This window comes from Emydura macquarii, unplaced genomic scaffold, assembly GCF_026122565.2.
Source record: "Emydura macquarii macquarii isolate MOO-44397 ecotype Brisbane River unplaced genomic scaffold, CSIRO-AGI_Emac_v2 contig_431, whole genome shotgun sequence".
NCBI classification, from domain to species: Eukaryota; Metazoa; Chordata; order Testudines; family Chelidae; genus Emydura; species Emydura macquarii.
Window position 1 is genome coordinate 672,299 of NW_027130568.1, and position 19,817 is coordinate 692,115.

Consider the following 19,817-nt stretch of genomic DNA (forward strand, 5'->3'; position numbering starts at 1 on the left):
AGTGGAAAACCCAGGCATAAAGTTCCTATCGTACCCTGCTAATCCCAGGAATGACTTCACCTGCCCTTTGCTGGTAGGGATTGGAAATTTACCTTGCTGGCTAAAATGTGGATTTGCCCATTCCCCAGGATATAGCCTAAGTATTATGAACCAGACTGTAGCTTTATTCTGAGTGGTAATCAGATTAAATCACATTTATTTACAGTTAGGCTGTTGTTAACATTTGTATTAATATTGTATTTGTATTAATAAGAAACAGAGAGTTGAGAGAAAAAGAGAGTGTAAATGCAGTGTTGTACAGCATCAACATCAGCATTAGAAGTCAACTGACAGCATACACAGGGGCTGTGGCAGCACTTTCAGGCAAAATTGGATCTATTGTTCACTTTTTTATAGCTAATCATAAACATTGGGAGTGCTTATTGTGTTTTTTTGTTGTTGTTTGTTTGTTAAGGATGCAAAGGGCAGTTTTCTCCTTCCACATATTTTTGTTTGGTGTAAGTGAACAAAACCCAAATAATCAGGTCATTGATTTGCAGTACAAACTAAAAAGAGAATATACCATGTGTACATTTCACCTATATGCATTTTTACAACAAGCCAGACTTCACTGGGTAAGAAACTGAATGGAACAGAACAGTTACTGTGGAATTTGAAATTAATAATTACTGCTTGTAGTGATCATTTGTCTGTAATTTCCAAAGACTGTTCTTATTAGTGCAAATGTTTGTCCCTATCTTATGCTAGTTTTAAGTCTGATTGTTCAGTGACACGTGCAGTTCCGATAAATTGTAAATAGTTTGATTCTCTTTGATGTTTTAGTGGATCAAATTCTGTGGCCAGTTATGCAGAACCATTGCACTCAGAGGCCATAAAGTAATTGTGCAGAGGGAATTCAAAGAAGTACAAAATGAATGTGTGGCTTATAGACAAGGGCACTTATGTAGAATGCATATCAACATAGGAGAGAGACAGACAAGTTTCCAGCTTTAGAATTTGTGGTCCATGCAGACTGACATGCAGACTCCTGCCCACTCTGACTGGCTCCCCATCAAATATTTATATACGTATGACAATCTATGACTGTGATGATCTCAAACACATTTCACCTGTTTGAGGTGACCTCTGGTGACATGTAGAGTCAGCTTTGTGGCTGGTGAACATTTGAGGGCCTCGGATGAGTGATGCAGAATAAAGCCTCATTGCAGCTAAAGATGAAAGTACAATGAGGAAAACTGCTGTTTCTGTCCTCTTCTATAACACAATAACCAAATTCGGGTGGCAGTGTTTTTTAACTGTTGTTTCGAGCAGTAGTTTTACCACCAGAGGAAAAACAGTGAGGAAGATCAAATTTCTTTATTCCAGTTATTCTGAACTTGTGTGCAAATAATGTCCTAAAAATTGTCATGGGGAATAAATCTAAACTACCACTTGATGTCACCACTGGTCTGCATCTGCACAGCTGTTCCAGAAATCTTTCTGAAGATCATGGAAGAATTAAAAAGTTCAATTACAATATTTATTTAGACAGCTGTTTTAAAGGAAATATACATGAAATTTCAGTAAGCACGTTTTATCAGATCATGATTGTGGGCAGATACCAGAGGGCAGGATTCATAGAGTTTATGATAATAGAGAGCCCAATGAAGTGGTGGTTTGTAGGAGTGGAACATACTCACACAATTTCCTCTTTACTGGGGAATTTGTAAGCAACCAGTAGCAGAAGATCTGGCCCTTACAAATATTAATAAAATAAACTGTACAAAGATTATTAAAGGAGAAAAATACTAATGAAAAATAAGTGCAGTATTTACATCATACGGTATACAGGACATGACAGCCTAGCTTTTGGGGAAATGGTGTAGGTGTGTTTCATCCTTAATTTATATCAATATTTTATAACAAGGCTTCCCTTGAATTAGAAAAAATGGTTCCTTTGAAAAACTGAGAAACCCAAAATATAATATATAAATTAATGGAATAAAAGTAATTAACTCAAATAGTATTGTGAACTCAAAACAATCAACATATTTGTAAAACATTAAACCCCACATCTTCCCGGAAACACATCCTAGACATTTATAATCATTTTTCATTTTCAAAGTACCTTACAAACATTTACTAATTAAACTTCACAAAAATCACGTGAGATGGGTAATGATCATTATTACTATTTAATAGATGCAAAAAACTAAGGCACCTCCCCAAAGTCCCATGGAATCAATGTCAGAACCAGGACTAGATCTAAATATCATGTCTCTCATGGATGCAATACATCAAAGATGCAGCAAACGTCAGAATAAACTAAGATAGGGTAGGACAGAGGTATATACGAAAGTGGCATCAATAGAAGTTTCCCTTTTCCATTATGCCCTGAAATTAGATATTAAAGACTTGGTCAATTGCCACAAGTTCTTGATTACCATATCTCTCTCCCTGCAAGTCAGGTATTCTGCTGATATTGACATTACTAAGGGGCTCAGTTAATCACTTTCTTCAACAAATATACCAATGGATTTTGGCTCTGAATCTATCCAGTTTATTCAACACAAAATTAACTAGGCCTCAGAAACTTTTATAAAATATCTGAATTTAAATGGCTCTGAGTCATGGAATGACTGAGGAAACAGACAGCTCATACAGTTTCTAATAAATCCATGTATTTTCCTCATTTTCAGAGACTGGAATAAACCTGGTATGAATTCAGAGACTGGAAGAACAGGGCTAGTAACTGAAATACAAGAAGGCAGAAAATACTGGGACTTTGAGGTGGGGGTAGCAGAAAAATATACTTAAGGCCTGATTCTCATGTACTCAAAGGCCACTTTACAATGTAAAATTTCTCCTGTGGTTGAAAGTTAAGGATCTGATTGTCATTTACATTAATGTGAACAATGTAAAAGGGTCTTTGTGTGAGAACGATACAGTTCTGCAGCCTTCAAACATAGGAGAATTTTTCTCACTAGAAGAGGGAGCAAAGCCACCTTTCTTATTTTTGACTTTCTGCCTCTAAATAGCTCTTTCATTTACTGTTCAGCTTTTTGGTGAGATTAGCCTGGGAGAGTTGTATGTAACACAACTGTGCCTTTGTCTATGCAACCAAGTTTTTCAATGGGGAATTTCTATTTGAGAGTCTGTGGTTCTCAGAAAATAATTGCTTATAGTAACTATAAGGAATGAACGTAAATAAGAGGTGTGCGGCCTTCCATTATCAAGCTACGTCAGCAATGTATTATTTTGGACTGGATAATTATTGGCTTGAATCAGGATCCTACTAATGAAGGCCTCAGAAAGCAATGCTTTTCTTGAAGTCCTGAAACCTAAGTCTATTAGTGTCTGTGAAATTCTCTTTGGCGAGTTAATATATATAAAGAGAAATAGTAATTTACTTCTTTCAGTACTCTGTTAGGATATTATTTGTAAGTATAAGTAATTGGTAGATCTTTTTTCGTTACTAAAATTTCAAAATGGATTACAAATGTACCATTCCGACAGACAGTGCCTACTTCTGTTCTGACTGAAAACAATGGCTGAACTCCCATTAGCTTTGATGGAAGCAGGACAGGGCTCATAAAATAAGGATTATTAAAGTGCCAGACACCAACTCAGATTATTTTATTCTTTTTCAAGCTGTTGCAATAGTATTGCTGTCCCCAAGGGAAGAAACCATTGTTGGGAATAGTTGCAATGAAGAGTATAGCTAGGTGATTGCACAGAAAGTTTCCATAAATATTTCCTTGAATCTAAAAGTGATTCTGCTTTGGTCATGCTGTCTTTGTATTTGCTTTTCATGAACAGTCAAACAACGGTACTTTATTCTCATGAATGCTTGGAGAAAGCAAATATTATTTCTAGAGCTATGAAGAGAAAAATGATGGTTTCACAGAAAATTTTGATATTTAAAAATGTGTTTATTTTCTGATTCAGGAACCCCACCCCATGAAATTTGAAATTCTCTGTGAAAGAAAAAGCTGTTGTGTCCCTGACTCAGATGCTCCACCTGGCTTCTTGCCTTAGAGTTGTGGACCATGGAAGCCATGGGGTCCCTGAGTCTAGGGAAGTCCACCTTGCTGGCTGCCCTGGGACTGTGGACCGTGGAAAATCCAGGCTCCTCAGCACTCCACCAGATAGGCTGCCATGGAGCTGAGCAAGTTTTGCAAACTTCTATAACTGTATTATTTTAATAACATATTTATTATGGTAGTGCCCAAAGCCCCCAGCTAGGATTAGACCACTTTGTGGTAGGTGTTGTATGAATCTAGAAAAGAGACAAGCTCTGTCCGGAAGGGTTTACAGTGTAAAGACATAAACAGACAAAAGGCAGGGCATGTGAATATATCACACTGGCAAATGAGCATGGTGAAGAATTGGAACAGCTTTGTTAGTTATGTATTATAGCCTTGGCAAGTGAGCAGTAAAACAAGTCAGACAGATCTGACCACACTTTTCATAGTACAGCCATAACTGTTTTTCAAGGACCATGATGATGACAAAAAGTTGCAGACCAATACATGAAGTGCACATAATATATTTTACATGGGAATGGAACATTGCTTAGCACATTGAGGAGACAGTGTTTCCCAAACCCCTCACCAGCACCTTGCAAAAGATAGTTAAATGATCCAGGCAAATATCTGACCACAGCCAGGAACATGACTGCAATTACTTTTAGAAAAGGTATCAATTGCTTTTTCAGCATCCTACTGATAAGTGCATGCTGAAACTATATGATGGTTGCTGTAGACTTAGATCATTTTTGTAAAGCCAAGCCAAGCCAAGCAAGTAAAATATAAAGTATAGTGGTATTTTGTTGGATGTGGGCTAGACTGCCACAAGTACGTCTCATCAGATTCCTAAAATGACGAAATAGCTTTGATTACATAAACTTAGCTTAGCTTTGATTACATACTTAACAGAAGTGCCACTATGCTAGGATTCAAAATAGTTCTAGATGCTGTTCTCTAGTGACAAAAGTATAAAATCCTGCAGAGAACAAAGCATGTGAATGAGCATACATAAAAGAGCAAAACAATATTGCTGCTCTTTTGAAAGCGCAAGATTACAGATGCTGTCTCTCCTTTGTTTTCCATGTTCTCAGTGGCAAGGGTTGCAGCAGAAAGTCCCCAAAAGGTTAATTAACAATAGCAACTACAATCAACATGTCCAGAACAGTTGACTGACCTCACATAGATCCCTTTAACATATATCGGCACTAAAGAGGACATTTAATGGAAGTTGGTTGAAGTGGAAAACAAGATCTGATTACTATGTAGTTGTCACTAGGTTTACTAATGATAAGCTGAAATCAGCAATACTTTCAACTTTTGTGGAGTCTTGAACAGCAAGATATTTTTGTTATACTTCAAAACACAAGGGAAGACTTTAAAAACCCTGGACATATGTGATCAATATATTCAGCCTAAGAAGAATGTGACATCTGAAACTCATGTATTTGGTCAGGCATGCCAACATCAAAATAGAACCATTGATTTGTTTGTCGCCAGATTTTGCCAGCTAGCAAATTTTGTTGACTCTGAGATGAAATTGTAAAGAGACCAAATAATTGAATAGTGAACTTCAAGAAAGGTACTTGTTTATGAAAAACCAGGATCTAATCCTGGCATAGGATAAACCATAGAGCTCAGAGAGTAGCAAATATATCAAAAGAGGTGCAATGCCATGCCATTAGATTATTATATGGTATCCTCAAAAAGCAAGACACAGCAGACTAATGTAAATCACTCAGGGCCAAGTCAATAGGAATATTTTCAATTATTTTAATGGGAGCTGGACTGGGCTCTTACTCTAGGTGTTCAATATCAATGAAAGTGTTTTATAACATCTTATCAGATCAGTCTCAGACATACAGTGACATGGGATTCCCACCTCACCCCACCTGTCCCCTCACCCAAATGTGAATATGAGTCAAGTGATTTCTTCAAGACCCATAACTAATCACTAACTGGAACAATTTACCTAGGATTCTGGTGGATTCCCCATCACTTTAAGTCTTTAAATCAAGACTAGATGTCTTTCCAACAGATATGCTGTGGCTCAAATATAAGTTATGGGTTTGACACAGAAATTGTTGGGTGAGGTTCTGTGTTCTGCAGGAAGTCAGATTATATGATCATAATGGTTCTTTCTGGCCTTAAAATCTATGAATAACCTGGAACAACAAAAATCAATCAGCATCAATATACAATATGTAAATTACAAAGAATCAGGAATTTCCTGCAGTTTCTGAATCTAAACTTTTGTTTTCAAAAGAGAAGCTGTCATCCCTGCTGGTGATCTTTAGAATATAGACTGCAATGTTGTCTTGAATTTGCAACTAAACTGACTGAAACAGCAGCAACATATGGCTGCTCATGAGAAAAGCTGAGCATATTAACTTCAACCTAAGTTAAATGGGAGGTGCAGATACTCAGCATCTCTCAAAATCAGGCCCCAAGAAATATCCACTTCATATAATTACGTAGCATAGGAAGACATACCTGTCATCTCCAGATGTTCCATTCATTTCAAAAGATGCTCGGTATTGGAGTAAGGCTTTAACATGTGAGTATATTTCCTTAAATGAAATGATCCTTAAACTTCTTGGAAAAAAGTGATGTTTTCAGTGCTAATAGTTTAAATGTTAGATCCCATGGCATATGGCACTTTATGTGTTTTTAATAAAATTTGGATCAGCATCACTACAAAGGTGGCAGCTAATCTAGAACAAACTGTATGCAAAATTTAAAGAGGTTCTTCTGGTGGGAATTACTTTTGTATTTACCTATTTTATATACATCTACCATCTGATTGTTCAGTTACCAAGTTTGTACACATCCTTTGGTGTGCCTTACAGTTCTCTGTTCTCTTGAATAATCTATATAAATCTGGTGTTGGTTTCCTTTGTTAAAGTTCAATCATTCATAACCACACAACATAACCATATAGTCATATATCCAGTATTAGTATATATTAAAGCATCTACAATTCTTTTATATATATGTTAACCAAAATTCTTTCTGTGTATGAACCAAAAGTGTTTTGTATCTATAAAATCTAGTGCTCTGTACCTATCAAACTGAAAAGCTCTTTGTATTTACGTTGAACCATAGTGGGTGACCAAATGAAGAAATGTTTGTAGTCAAAAAATGGAACGTGTATAATCTTCTACTCTGACCCCTGTTAACCTGTAGAGAATTGTGTCCACATGTCCACAGAGGCAACTAAGAAAGGATGCCTGCTACTACAGATGTGTGTTGTAATGAACAAGATGGTGTGCTAGATAAGAGGTATTTATTATTCAAATATATTCTGTGATTGATAAGGGATGTTTCTTATTGCAATTGTTTTTCTGTGGTTTATGAAATAATGACTCACTGAAAAATGTTTTTAACTTATTAGGAATTACTTAACTGGGTTAGAAATTCCTTTAGCTTCTCAATCATGTAAACTGAGATACCATAAAAGAAGTTTCATAAGTTATTAGGTTATTTAAGATATCAAAAAACAGAACACATAGTGGGATCAGTTATGGGAAAGTAGCTTCTCTTCTCCACAAGGAAATTTCTTTGTTCCATATCCAATAAAAGGAAAGAGTTTTTGGAAGCGGAAGTGGACAAGCTGCTACTGCTTCACCAGTTACAGAGCATTAAGTAAAATATGCTTTTATTTTCTGTATTCTGTACTGTGCTGTATTAATCTTTGACTAATAATCTCTGATTAAATAATTCCAATTGGGCTGATTATCTGACATTTTGTGTTATTAATATCATCACTATTAAATTTGGACACACAACACCAATGAAGAGTAGACTGGAAAAACTTGTTTGTGGGAAGTCCTACAGTAAGAAGATACCACCTATGCCTCTCGTTCATCCCAGAGTTAGCACCATTCCCCTTATTTTGGATAACTGTTATATATTTTGCATCACATATCTTATGTCTTGGATTTACTGACTCTGCCAAAAAGCCAAGCAGAGTTGGACCTTGCAAAGGAAATTAAAACCAATAGTAAAAGATTCTTTAACACACATAAATAAAAAGGAAAGAAGAAGTGGGATTGCTAAGCACTGATGATGGGGTGGAGAGTCTCCCATGTTTAAGAACAATGAATCAAACTGGAACAGGTGCAGAGAAAGGCTACTAGAATGATCAGAGGAATGAAGAACCTATCTTATGAGATGAGAATCAAAGAGCTTGGCTTGTTTGGCCTAACTAAAAGAAGGCTAAAGGGGAGATATGATTGCTCTCTACAAATACATCAGAGGGATAAATATCTGGAAGGGAGATACGTTATTTAAGTTAAGCACCAATGTGGACACAAAACAAATGGCTATAAACTGGACATCAACAAGTTTAGGCTTGAAATTCGATGAAAGTTTCCAACCATCCGAGGAGTGAAATTCTGGAACAGTCTTCCAAGAGAAGAAGTGGGGGCAAAAAACCTACCTGGCTTCAAGACTGAGCTTGATAATTTTATGGAGGGGATGGATGGTATGATGAGATTGCCTATAATGACATATAGCTGATCTGTGACAGCTAGCAGCAAGTATCTACACTGGCTGGTGATGGGATGCTAGATGTGGAGGGCTCCGAGTTACTATAGAGAATTCTTTCCCAGGTTCTGGCTGATGGATCTTGCCCACATGTTCAGGGTCTAACTGATCCCCATATTTGGGGCCCAGAAGGAATTTTCCCTTAGATCAATGCAAATGCAACCCTCCCACCCTTGGGTGGGGGTTTCATCTTCATTGCCCATGAGGCATGAGTCACCTGCAGGTTTAAACTAGTGTAAATGGTAGATTCTCTGTAACTTGAAGTCTTTAGATCATGATTTGAGGACTTCTGTTACTCAGTCAGAGGTTAGGGGTCTATTACAGAACTGGGTGGGTGAGCTTTTGTGGCCTGAGTTGTATGGGAGATCAGAGGATCATGATGGTCCCTTCTGGCCTTATAGCCTATGAGTCTCAATTGAAAGTTACTTAACAGTAACATTATCACATCATGATATGTTAACTCACCACCTAAGGTGTGGGAACTGCTATTTGAAGGAAGCTCTGGCCCTGCTTGTTTACCAACCAAGACAGGCTTCATGGAGGGTGATACACTGAGGGGGTGAGAATAAAAGGGGTTGAGGGGTTAAGTGGCATTATGTGGCTACTGAAGGATGGGGAACAGAGATGGAGATAAAATGCATGATGTGTTCCCTTTTAGTGGAAATGAGAACCCTACATGGCCAGGTGCTATTGGGGGGCTCTCTTCTTAACGCCTCTTCAGCTCTTACCTCAAGTGTCATGGTTCATATTGCATTAGAGGCATCCCTCTCTTTGGTTTGGGTTGGGACACTACACTAGAAAGGTTTGTCGATGGCAGTTACAACGATGATCAAAAGTGCTATGATTACAGTGCTTGTGCCCATCCACACAGCACACATTGTGTCACTAGTGCGCATCCACACAGCACACATTGTGTCACTAGTGCGCATCCACACTTGGTTCCCTAGCATCAACAGTGAGAGTAATGTACCGTGGGCAGCTATCCCAATGTGCAACTCACCACTTTGTGTCACTAGGAGTTGTGGGGAGGCAGAGAGGTTGCAGTGCATCATGGGTGTGGGCTCAATGTTCCATGATGCGCTGTTTTCCATCTCATCATTTCTTGCATTCCTGGCTGCATTTTGCGGCATTTTTCAATGGCTTCCCATTTCCTAACCATCCGCCATCTGTATCTGAAAGGATTGATTCTGCACTGCTCTCTTCTGTTGCTGTCAGCATTCTGAATACATCACGGCTGGTTGTGCAGTATACCATGAAATCCCAATTGGAACAGGAATCCAAGGTGCCTAACCTGCTGTGTGCCATGCAAACAAACAGCACCATGGATTGCATTCATGGAGCATCTGCGTATGGTGCACCGCTGCTTTTAGGCATGTGAAACAAGCACTGCGTGGTGGGATCGTATTGTTACACAGGTCTGGCATAACGAGCAGTGGCTTCAGAACTTTTGAATGTGCAAATCCATTTTCATGAAATTGTGAAGAGCTCACCCCTGCCCTACACTGCAAGGACACCAGAATGAAAGCTGCCCTCTTGGTGGAGAAGCGTCATGTGGAATCTGACTACTACAGACTGCTACTGATTGGTTGTTAATCAGCTTGGAGTCTGGAAGTCCACCACTGGAACTGTGGTCTCACAAGTGTGCAAGGCCATTAATCACATTCTGCTATGAAGGACTGTGAATCTTAGAGATGTGCATGAAATAGTGGATGGCTTCACAGTGATGGGATTCCCTGACTGTGATGGGGTGATAAATGGCACAATATCCCAGTTTTGGCCCTGGACCATCTTGCAATGAAGTACATCAATAGAAAGGGGTACTTCTCTGTGGTGCTGCAGGCACATGTGGATCACAGTTGGCGTTTCACTGATGTCAACGCAGGCTGGTCAGGAAAGATGCATAATGCATGTACCTTCAGGACGACTGGTGTGTACGGGAAGCTACAAGTGGGTACTTTCTTTCAAAACCAAAAGATTCCAATGTGGGATGTCAAGATGCCCATAGTGATCCTGGAAGACCCAGCCTACCCATTAATGACATGGCTCATGAAGCCTTACACACACAACCTGGATAGCAGCAAGGAGCGCTTCAATAACAGGCTGAGCAGATGTTGAATAACCATTGAATACGTTTGGCAGATTAAAGGCTTGCTGGAGATGCCTTTCTGGCAGGCCAGACCTAAATGAGGACAATATTCCCATGGTTATAGCCACCTGCCGTGTGCTCCAAATTGTATGTGAAGCTAAGGGTGAAAAGTTTGCCCTGCATCTGAATATGAACAGCCAGATGCCAGGGGCACTAGAGTGGAACAACAGGGGGCCATTCAGATCAGGGAGGCATTGAGGGCCCATTTTGAGAACTAATCAGGTGTTTTTGTGAACAGTGCTGTGCCATTTTATGACTGCTATTCAGCTTGAGCTGGACAGGTGAAAGTACCATGTTCAACAGAGAAATAAAGAGAGTTTATTAAACTTCTTTATTAAATGAAAACAGTTTAAAACACAAACAAAACACTGGGATGGAGGGAGAAAGCTGTGAGGGTCAGTGTGAGCTATGACAGCTGGATGTCTGCAGTGTCACGATTGTCTTTAGCAGCTCCATCTGCTCCTCCATGACCTTGATCATGCGCTGATGATCTGCCAGCACCCAGTCATGGTTTTCTCTCCTTTCCTGTCTATCAATTTTCTGACTTTTGAACACAGATTGTCTCCCTGACCTTTTTTCTCTTTTTGCTGCCTCAGAGGACTGGAGGAGTTCTTGGAACAACTCCTCTTTGCTTCTCCGAGGTCACTTCCTTATCAGGTTCAAATTGGGTCCCTGTGCACTGCTTTGATCCCTGCACAAGAGACTGCCGATTGGCGCGGGAAAGTGTCTTGCAATGGGGTGAAGAAACAAAGCTGCTCTGCTGTGGAATCTGAGGCAGAGGATTGGCAAGTGCCTCCAGGAAAACCTCCTAAAGAGCTCACTGGAGGATACCCATGAAATCTCGGTGTGCATTAACATGGTTCTCAGCCGTGCTGCCTAGCTGTGTAATGGAATGGGAAGCACATGGAAACACAGCTGCTCTTGTGCATTTCTATCCCTTCAACTACATCTATCATTTAGCAAAGCAAAGGACCCCATGCCACCTGTAAACAAGCAGCACCAGCTCCGAAAAACACTTATCGGACATCCCCTCTCCTGCATTATGCACTCCAGAGCAGCAGGGCTGGGATTGGCTGGAACCCTCCAGGGCCGCAAAGAGATCCTGACTCCCCACATCACAAATAACCCACTACCCATCTCTGGTTCCTCATCCAACTCCACTTCTGCGTCAATGACTTCTTCGTCGGGATTGAGTCTGGTGTCCACTGCCCCCCGGGCACATGGAGATATCCATGGGTGTCTTGGGAGTGGAGGTGGGGCCGCCACTGAGAATGGCTTCCAGTTCCTTGTAGAAGCAGCGGTGTTTGGCCGTGCACCAGAGCAACTGTTTGCCTTCTTGGCCTTTTGGTAGCCCTGTCACAGCTCCTTGATATTTGCTTGGCACTGCAGCATGTCCCATTTATAGCCCTTCTCTGCCGTGGCATGAGAAATCTAGTTGTAGGTATCAAAGTTCTTTTGGCTGAAGTGGAGCTGAGACTGCACAGTCGACTCTCCCCAAATGCTGATGAGATCCATAAATGCCACTATGCTCCAAGAAGGGAGCGCTAGGTGTGTGGTGGAGCCACAATGGTCAATTGGGAAGATAAGATGTGAGCTCTTCACAAGACCAAGCAGGAAGTGGAATTTCAAAAATTCCCAGAACTTTAAAGAGGGAGAGGGAGTGTCGGGTGGTTGCAGAGCAGAGGAGTTCAAACTGATGGACAGAACTGTCAGGATGGGCATTGTGGGACACTTCTGGAGGCCATTTGCCACGACATACACAACCATGGTGTTTGTACTGACGCTTTGTTAATTTAAGTTGTGCGAAAAAAACTCTATGCCTCTCGTTGAGGTAGTTTTATGTTGTCGCAAAAACAGGGCAGTGTCGTTGGCGGTAGGGTGAGGGGTGACTGCCATGTGTTCATGAGCACTGTTTTGGCGAAAAAAGCTGACTTTGGTTGACAAAAGAGTTTAGTGTAATCCAGGCCTAACTGATGAGGGAGGATTTGTGTCTCCTAAGGAGAAATAGTTTTCAGGATTGTATCTTCTCATGTGGAAAATGATCAGAAGAGAATTCTGGTATTGTGGTGCAGCTCATAGAAAGCTGTGGTTGCAGACTTGAGGACACTATTACTAATTAGAAAAATCAATGTGAGGCCTACCATATGAAGTCTTAAGTGATTTTCTAGTATCTCTCTCCTTTTGTTTTTTATTTCCTAACTTCAAAAACACCATCCAAATTATGTCATCTAACATATATAAATATTGAAAAGCCCATCAAAGATTAACTTAACTTTTGCACAGGGAGAGATAGACCACCTGAACTGCCGAGTGTGCTGAAAAGAGTTTTCTGTCACATATTCTACTGTCTCTTTATAATGTACTGTGGTGTTCCCTTCACCGAATCTCTATTTTCTTTGACTTTACGCTTTAATAGGCATATTTCACAGAATTCCAATTTTTCAACATCCTTTTTAAAGCATGAACACCAGAACTGGACATGGTATACCAGTAAAGATCTCTAATGCTGCATACAATAGTGAATATAAGCTCCCTAATTCTATGTGTTTGATCTCTTAGCCATTGCAAGTTTATGTTCATTTGATTATATGCAATGATGGCTAAGAATCTTTCAGAGCCACTACTTTGCAAAATACAGTGTCTCACTCTTAGTGTGATTTTTTTTAAGTGTGGACATCAGAATTACAATGTACAAGTTTTTATTAAAGTTATACAATTAACTGAGAAATCACATTTTTTATCTGAAAATTTTTAAATTAGTATTGTTATCTTCAAGTACTAGAACTGAAATGGATTAGGCAGGGGTTCCAAAACTGTGGTGCATTTACCACCGATGGTACAAGAGCTTGATATTCCATCCAGTCACTTCACAGCAATTGTTTAAGGTGGTAGTAAATGAACCAATAGAGTCTGGTAGCTGCTGGAATAGAGAAGAAATGGTTCTCTTTTTTTTGTTTATATTCTGCATTTGACAGCCCCTTGCGTATAGTCATTTTCACTATTCCTCCTTGATAGATATCTTTCCTGTTTTTGTGGGATTTCACACATCAGGAAAAATATTTTTTAAAATAGTAAAAAATGATTAAAATCAAACAAAAATAGGAGAGGGACTCAAGAGCAGATACATCTGAAACTATTCGGAACTTTTTAAAAAAATCATGTCTAGATTCAAGTTGACAGTGTCCCTTTAGGTTATATTACAAATTCATGATTTGACACAATGTCCTAATTCCTAAATTAATGAATTTTTCCCCTGAATATTCATAAATCTGTTCACATGATACTTTTTAAATGAAATTAAAGTCTTGATCCTGCTGGGGGAATCTACTAATATGGCCCCCTTCGATCATGACAGATTACTTAGTCAGTAGGACTCCTTGTGGACATGGGGGGACCCGCTCCAGAATCAGGGCCTATATGTGCTTAATATGAATCTCAGGTGCTTTACTCTTATGCTTTTTACAGTCCATAATCCATTCAAATGATTTTATTCAAGCATTAAGGGACAAAGAGTAGTATGAGTATATTACATTAGGATTATGCTCAAAGTCTTAAACTTCAGTTTCTTTTAAAATTAAAATATCTCCCAACAATGAGAGAGAGGGGAGTGAAGCTGAACACACTGTTTTATTATCCTGTAGAAAAGCAGAAGTGCAAAAACATGAATTCTAAATTTAAAATAGGAATGATGGTTGACCTTTCAAATCTGCAAGAAATGATATGGCAGAGAGAACAGCAATTAGAAATAGCTGTGATAGAATCAGCATCGAGAACAAAACATGTTTTAAAAAGGAATTCAGTAAAGCACAATAGAATGCACTTTTTAAGGGAAAATTGCTAGAGGGGTCTAAATAATGAGGAGAGGTAAAATCTGATACTTGTGTAGTGCATGGTCTTGTTATACTTTGTCTTTAGATTTCTTGGAAACCAATGATTATGCTTTCTGGGACTGGATCAGTTACCTCCAAGGCAACCCACTGAACATGAAGAAAACCATTTTGAGAGTCGCTGCATTAGGAATATAGACAACCCTTTTCTATGCTAATCATTTCAATTGGACTATAGATTTTCCTGAAAGTTATAGTTTTCCTTTCACCTTTCCACTGCATTTACATTTTATTTGTTATTTCACAAATTCCATTAGTGGGAAAAGATTTTTTTAAAAGAAATGAATAGACATATTTTGGGAGACAAAATGCCTATTTTCTTTTTTTTTTTTTTTTTTTTACAACCTGGCTTGGTAAGTGTTCTGCATGGCCATGTGGGAGACCAGAACTCAAATCCCTGCCATATTTTCCTCAGTCCCTGATCTGGGAGGGCCTCTGTATGAAGATACAGCATCAAGCTCAACCTATGGGAAGAGTTTTGTGGTTCTCAAGACTGATTTACCAGTCTGATTAAAGATCCCAATGGATGTGGATCTTCAAAAATAGCCATTGAAATGGAAAGATTCCCAATGCTTCCTCATTCAAAAAGACACCCCCAGGAAAAGAATTAAGTATTCAACTAATTACCATGGAAGTCTTTCAGTGGATCCTCAATGGGAACTGGATCAGTGCTTGAATTAGAACACTTTTCCTAAGGTATGGTTCACAAATGATCAGATTTTGGTTCTGAACCGCTAGCACATATTTAGTTGCTATCTATAGACCTGTCTTTTAGCATACAAAACTAAAATTCCTGTAAAAACAGTAGTTTTCCATGTTGCATCCGTGGCTGCAGAACATCATTCATTCCACATATAATATATTTAAAAGTGGTTGCAGTCAAAAAAGTGACAATGTAAAAAATTGTGCCTCCTTGCTAAATAGACTTGTGGATTTGTGTTGCATCACATGCATTTCAATAACCCTGAAATGGGTCCTGTTTCCCCAAGCATTAGGTAGAATATCACCCCTTTGCTTGTTTTAATATATTATACTGCCTGACATATTGCTGTATGCTGCTGTAATGCAAAGCATGCAGGGTCTATGTTGTAAAGGGATTACACCTTTTTGCAGATCTGATGAAATTCAGAGCCTTCCCATTCCCATTAATCGCATTGATTAAAACACTTAGAAGGATCACAAATCATTAGCTACATGAACCAGACTACTCAAAATATTTGTAAGTAATGCAGATCAGCATATATTTAGTCACAATGTCATGATAAAATAGCAGAAATGATGTACTGAAAACAATTCTTTCAAAAAATTGTGTGTAATAAATCACATCCAGTCTACAATAAAGTAATTAACCACTGTTCTATTCTTGTACTCTGAAGTGTAAATCAGCCATAATGCAACTTATTTTAGGTCAGTTTGCATATAAAGTAGAAAGAAGGTGTAGTGAATGTCAGTTTGGAATGAAAGTAAACTCCTATTTCTACCTTTACCCATTGACAGGGTACATATATGTTACAGTACTAAACAAAAGGTAAAACCAGCAAATGGGTTTATCTGAGAATCACTTTTTATGATCTACTTTTTATTTTATGTTCATGTTAAAATATACACTTTATAAAACTCTCTGTTTTAAGATAATTTTAGAAGCATGTAAATTTTTCAGCAAAATAAAACATAGCTTTCATTTAGTTGGACAATGCAAGCTTAGGAATATGGAATAATAGTTTCTGTAAGAATGCATTGGTTTCACTATGAAATAAGCTTTCTTTGGTATCAGCCCAGGAGAAACATATTGGTTTCAGTTAAAATGTATTGCTATGCTTTCACTAAAACATACAGACATTATAAACTGTATATTGGTTTCAGTAACAATGTAGTCTTTCCAATGGATTCATGTGGCTTTCAGCAAGAATGTATTGATTTCATTAAAGTGTGCTGCTTGAGATAAACAAAAATTCAGTTAAAATGCATAGGTTTCTGTTAAAGTTCATTGACTGAAGTGAAGAACATTACACAATGTTATTGGGTAGCTTTAGGGTTTTTTTAAACACTGGGTAGGAAAGTACATATAAGTAAGAGTGAAGGTTACTGAAAATGAAGTCTATTTGATATCATCTAGAGATGTAAATGTTCTAAAATACATTAAATTTTATCTTCCCATCCCATTTGTGTCAGCTGCTAAGTGCACAGAGAAATACTTGCACAGAAAGGATGACAATCTTCACACATGTGAATACCTTTCTAACCAAGTGTAGGGCAAGTGTTTTTTTAACTTGTACAGTAATCGTTTGTTATCCCAAAACCAATTCTAAAGAAGTTAATTTTAAATCAAGTTCAGCGTTCCCTCACTTCCTTGACAACAGACTCTTTCTGACTGTCCAGCACTGCAAATAGTGTAATGAGACAGGCATTCCATGTCTATTGTGTGTGCATACAGTAGTAAGAGCTCCAGCTTGTAGTATATTAAGTCATATAGTAAATAATATATTTGCTTGTTGTGGACTATCTATAGTAATATGTACATTTGTGAAGACCAAATTTTTAAAATTTGGGGGCAGATTCTCATCTCACTTATATCTATTTTACACCAGAGAATCTTAATGATGGATTTTTTTATCTCAGCTCCCTATCTTGGGTCTGAAAAATTGGGACAATACCTTTAAAAAACAAGCTCTTTAGTGAGATTTGTATTTGCTTCGTTCATTGAGGCTAGAAATACCATTGAGTTTGATTCGCCATTTCCTGGCACCACATATAGTCACTCATATCTGTGCTATGCTTTTCTTCTCATTAAAGCAATGTGAGGTGGCAATTAGAACCAAATAATTTTATTTAACAACTGCATAACTAACACAACAGAAACCAGAGCCTGCTGTTCAGGGCAGAATGAAAATCACTTTCTAGGCTTGCCTTCACTGCAAAGTTAGCTTGAGTTATAACTCAGGTATTGCCCCTAACTTAAGTCTTGTCATAAAAACCCTTGAGTGTGGGGTACTTTTAATTCAAAGATGGCCCTAAGGTGATATAAACTAAAGCTCAAATTAGCACAGCTCATCAACTGATAACATGACCACTCAGCTGTATGGACTCTGATTAGCTTAATCGAAGTGCCACTAGTCCTCCAATGCCAGCTCATAATTTCCCCCATGTGTACAGAAAGGACAGACATGTTCTCTCACAATACACTGATAAAGAATTTATACTGTGGCTCATCTTACTGCAGCACAAAGAATCTTGGGATGTACCCCTACATGTCTTAGTACCATACACAAGTGAATGCCGTGCCAGTGTGGACTTAGCAGCGTAAGTGCTATTTCTCAATGTGACCACTTTCACTTGCAGTAGACAAACTCAGTAGGAGTTACTCAGGAGAACTCTGCAGTGAAGATATATGCTATGTCCTTGCAATGTCCTATGCTATGTCCTTACCCCTCTTCCAATATGTAGGGTAATATTGTGACCTCTGTCGGGTATGTCTACACAATCTGTGGAAGTGAGCCTCCTACCTGGGTTGACAGATTTGGGCAAGTGGAGCTCACACTAGTGCTCTAAATATAGCTGTGTAGACAGTGCTTTAAGTTGTGGCTCAGGCTGGAGCTCGGACTCTGAAGCATAGGGATGGGGAGAGGGTGGGATTTAGAGCTTGAGCCACAACTTCAAAGTGTTGTCAACGCTGCTATTTTCAGAGCGCTAGTGTGAGCCCCACTACCCCAAGTCCATCAGCTTGGGCTGGAAGGCTTGCTTCTGTGTGCTGTATAGACTTACTAATAAGCCACATCCCCCGCATCCTTACCCAACAACAGCTGCTTCACAGATGTTCAGAGTGGTTGTAAAATGCTTCCACTTTATTTTGGGAGTGTTGTACACTCACTTAGTACAGCTGCAAATGACAACACAAGATGCAAAATATCGGGCCTCATAAAAAATCTTTAAAACCTCTCAGAGACTTTAGTTCAGGTTTGGCTCAAGGTTCAGAGTGTTTCTTATTTTATCCAAATTGGTTTGCCTAATTAGAAACAGCACACACTACAAAGGAATTCATATTATTTTAAAGGCTGCATAATTTATGATGGGTCCTTTAATAGGGATCTGGTCCTACACCTTTATGCAGCATCAGATTTAGGGGCAGACCACCCAGGCAACTGCCTGGGGTGCCGGCCTCGGGGTGCTGTTTTTGATGTTAGAGATAAAAGGGAAAATAGAATGTTTGAAGTAAAATATTTCAGGTATTCTGTATGTGGATTCATTTTTCATTTTCCACTAACCACCTAGAATGTTCTGGACCTTTGAAGAATCTTGTGGAACTTTCCAGACTTTCTGAGAACCACATTTTCCTCCAAACTCCTAGAATGTTGTCAATCATGCCATTGGGCGTATATAACAGACGGGGCGTTGCCAGTCAGTTAATGAGATATAAGAAAGAAGTGAAGTGAAGTGAGAGCCCAGCTGTGATATTGTGAACCTTGTTTTATTGTGTAATTGTGAAAATGTACATGCGTGTGTGTGTGTGGAGGGGAGGGGGTGCCACCAAAGATGCTCCTCACCTGGTGTGCCATTTGATCTAGGGCTGGACCTGCCTGTATGCATGCAAAACTTCCATAGACTTCAAGTAAAGTTGTGCCAATGAGAAGATTGGAGGGTTGAGTTGGCTACCATGCTGGCTGGTGCAGTACAGCTCCAAGAGGGGGGCTTTCTGATAGATGTGGCTAGGTCTCCAGGTGGTAAGTGCGTGTTCAGTACACATTAATGGGGGGCATACACTGTTCCATTGCAAACCTGCAACTGGATTGCAATTATGTATTTGTCTTTAACTAGGTTGTAGTTCCTGAGCACACATGTGAATTCAGCAGCAGTTTACTGTCTTAGAAGACATCTTTCTTGATCAGTTATCTATTGAATGGATCTACATGGGAAAATCCTGAAGAGTAAGACCAGAAAGAAGCAAGGGAGACTGGTAGGAGAAAAAGGCTGAGCAGGGTTTATTGGAAGTCAGGAAGAGATGGGTGGTAATTGAGGGCACCTATTCAAATTGTTAGATACCTCGGCAGTTTGCTCTTCATTCAGTTCTTATTCTGACCAACAGACTTCTCATTCCTTTTGAAAAGAGGTGACCCATGTCTGCTGAAATGGTTTCATGTATTCTCAAATCCTTAATCTCACCAGAATTGTTTTACACAGTGATGCTACTGTAAATGGCTAGATTGGAGGTATTACTTATAGAATATCATGAGGTTG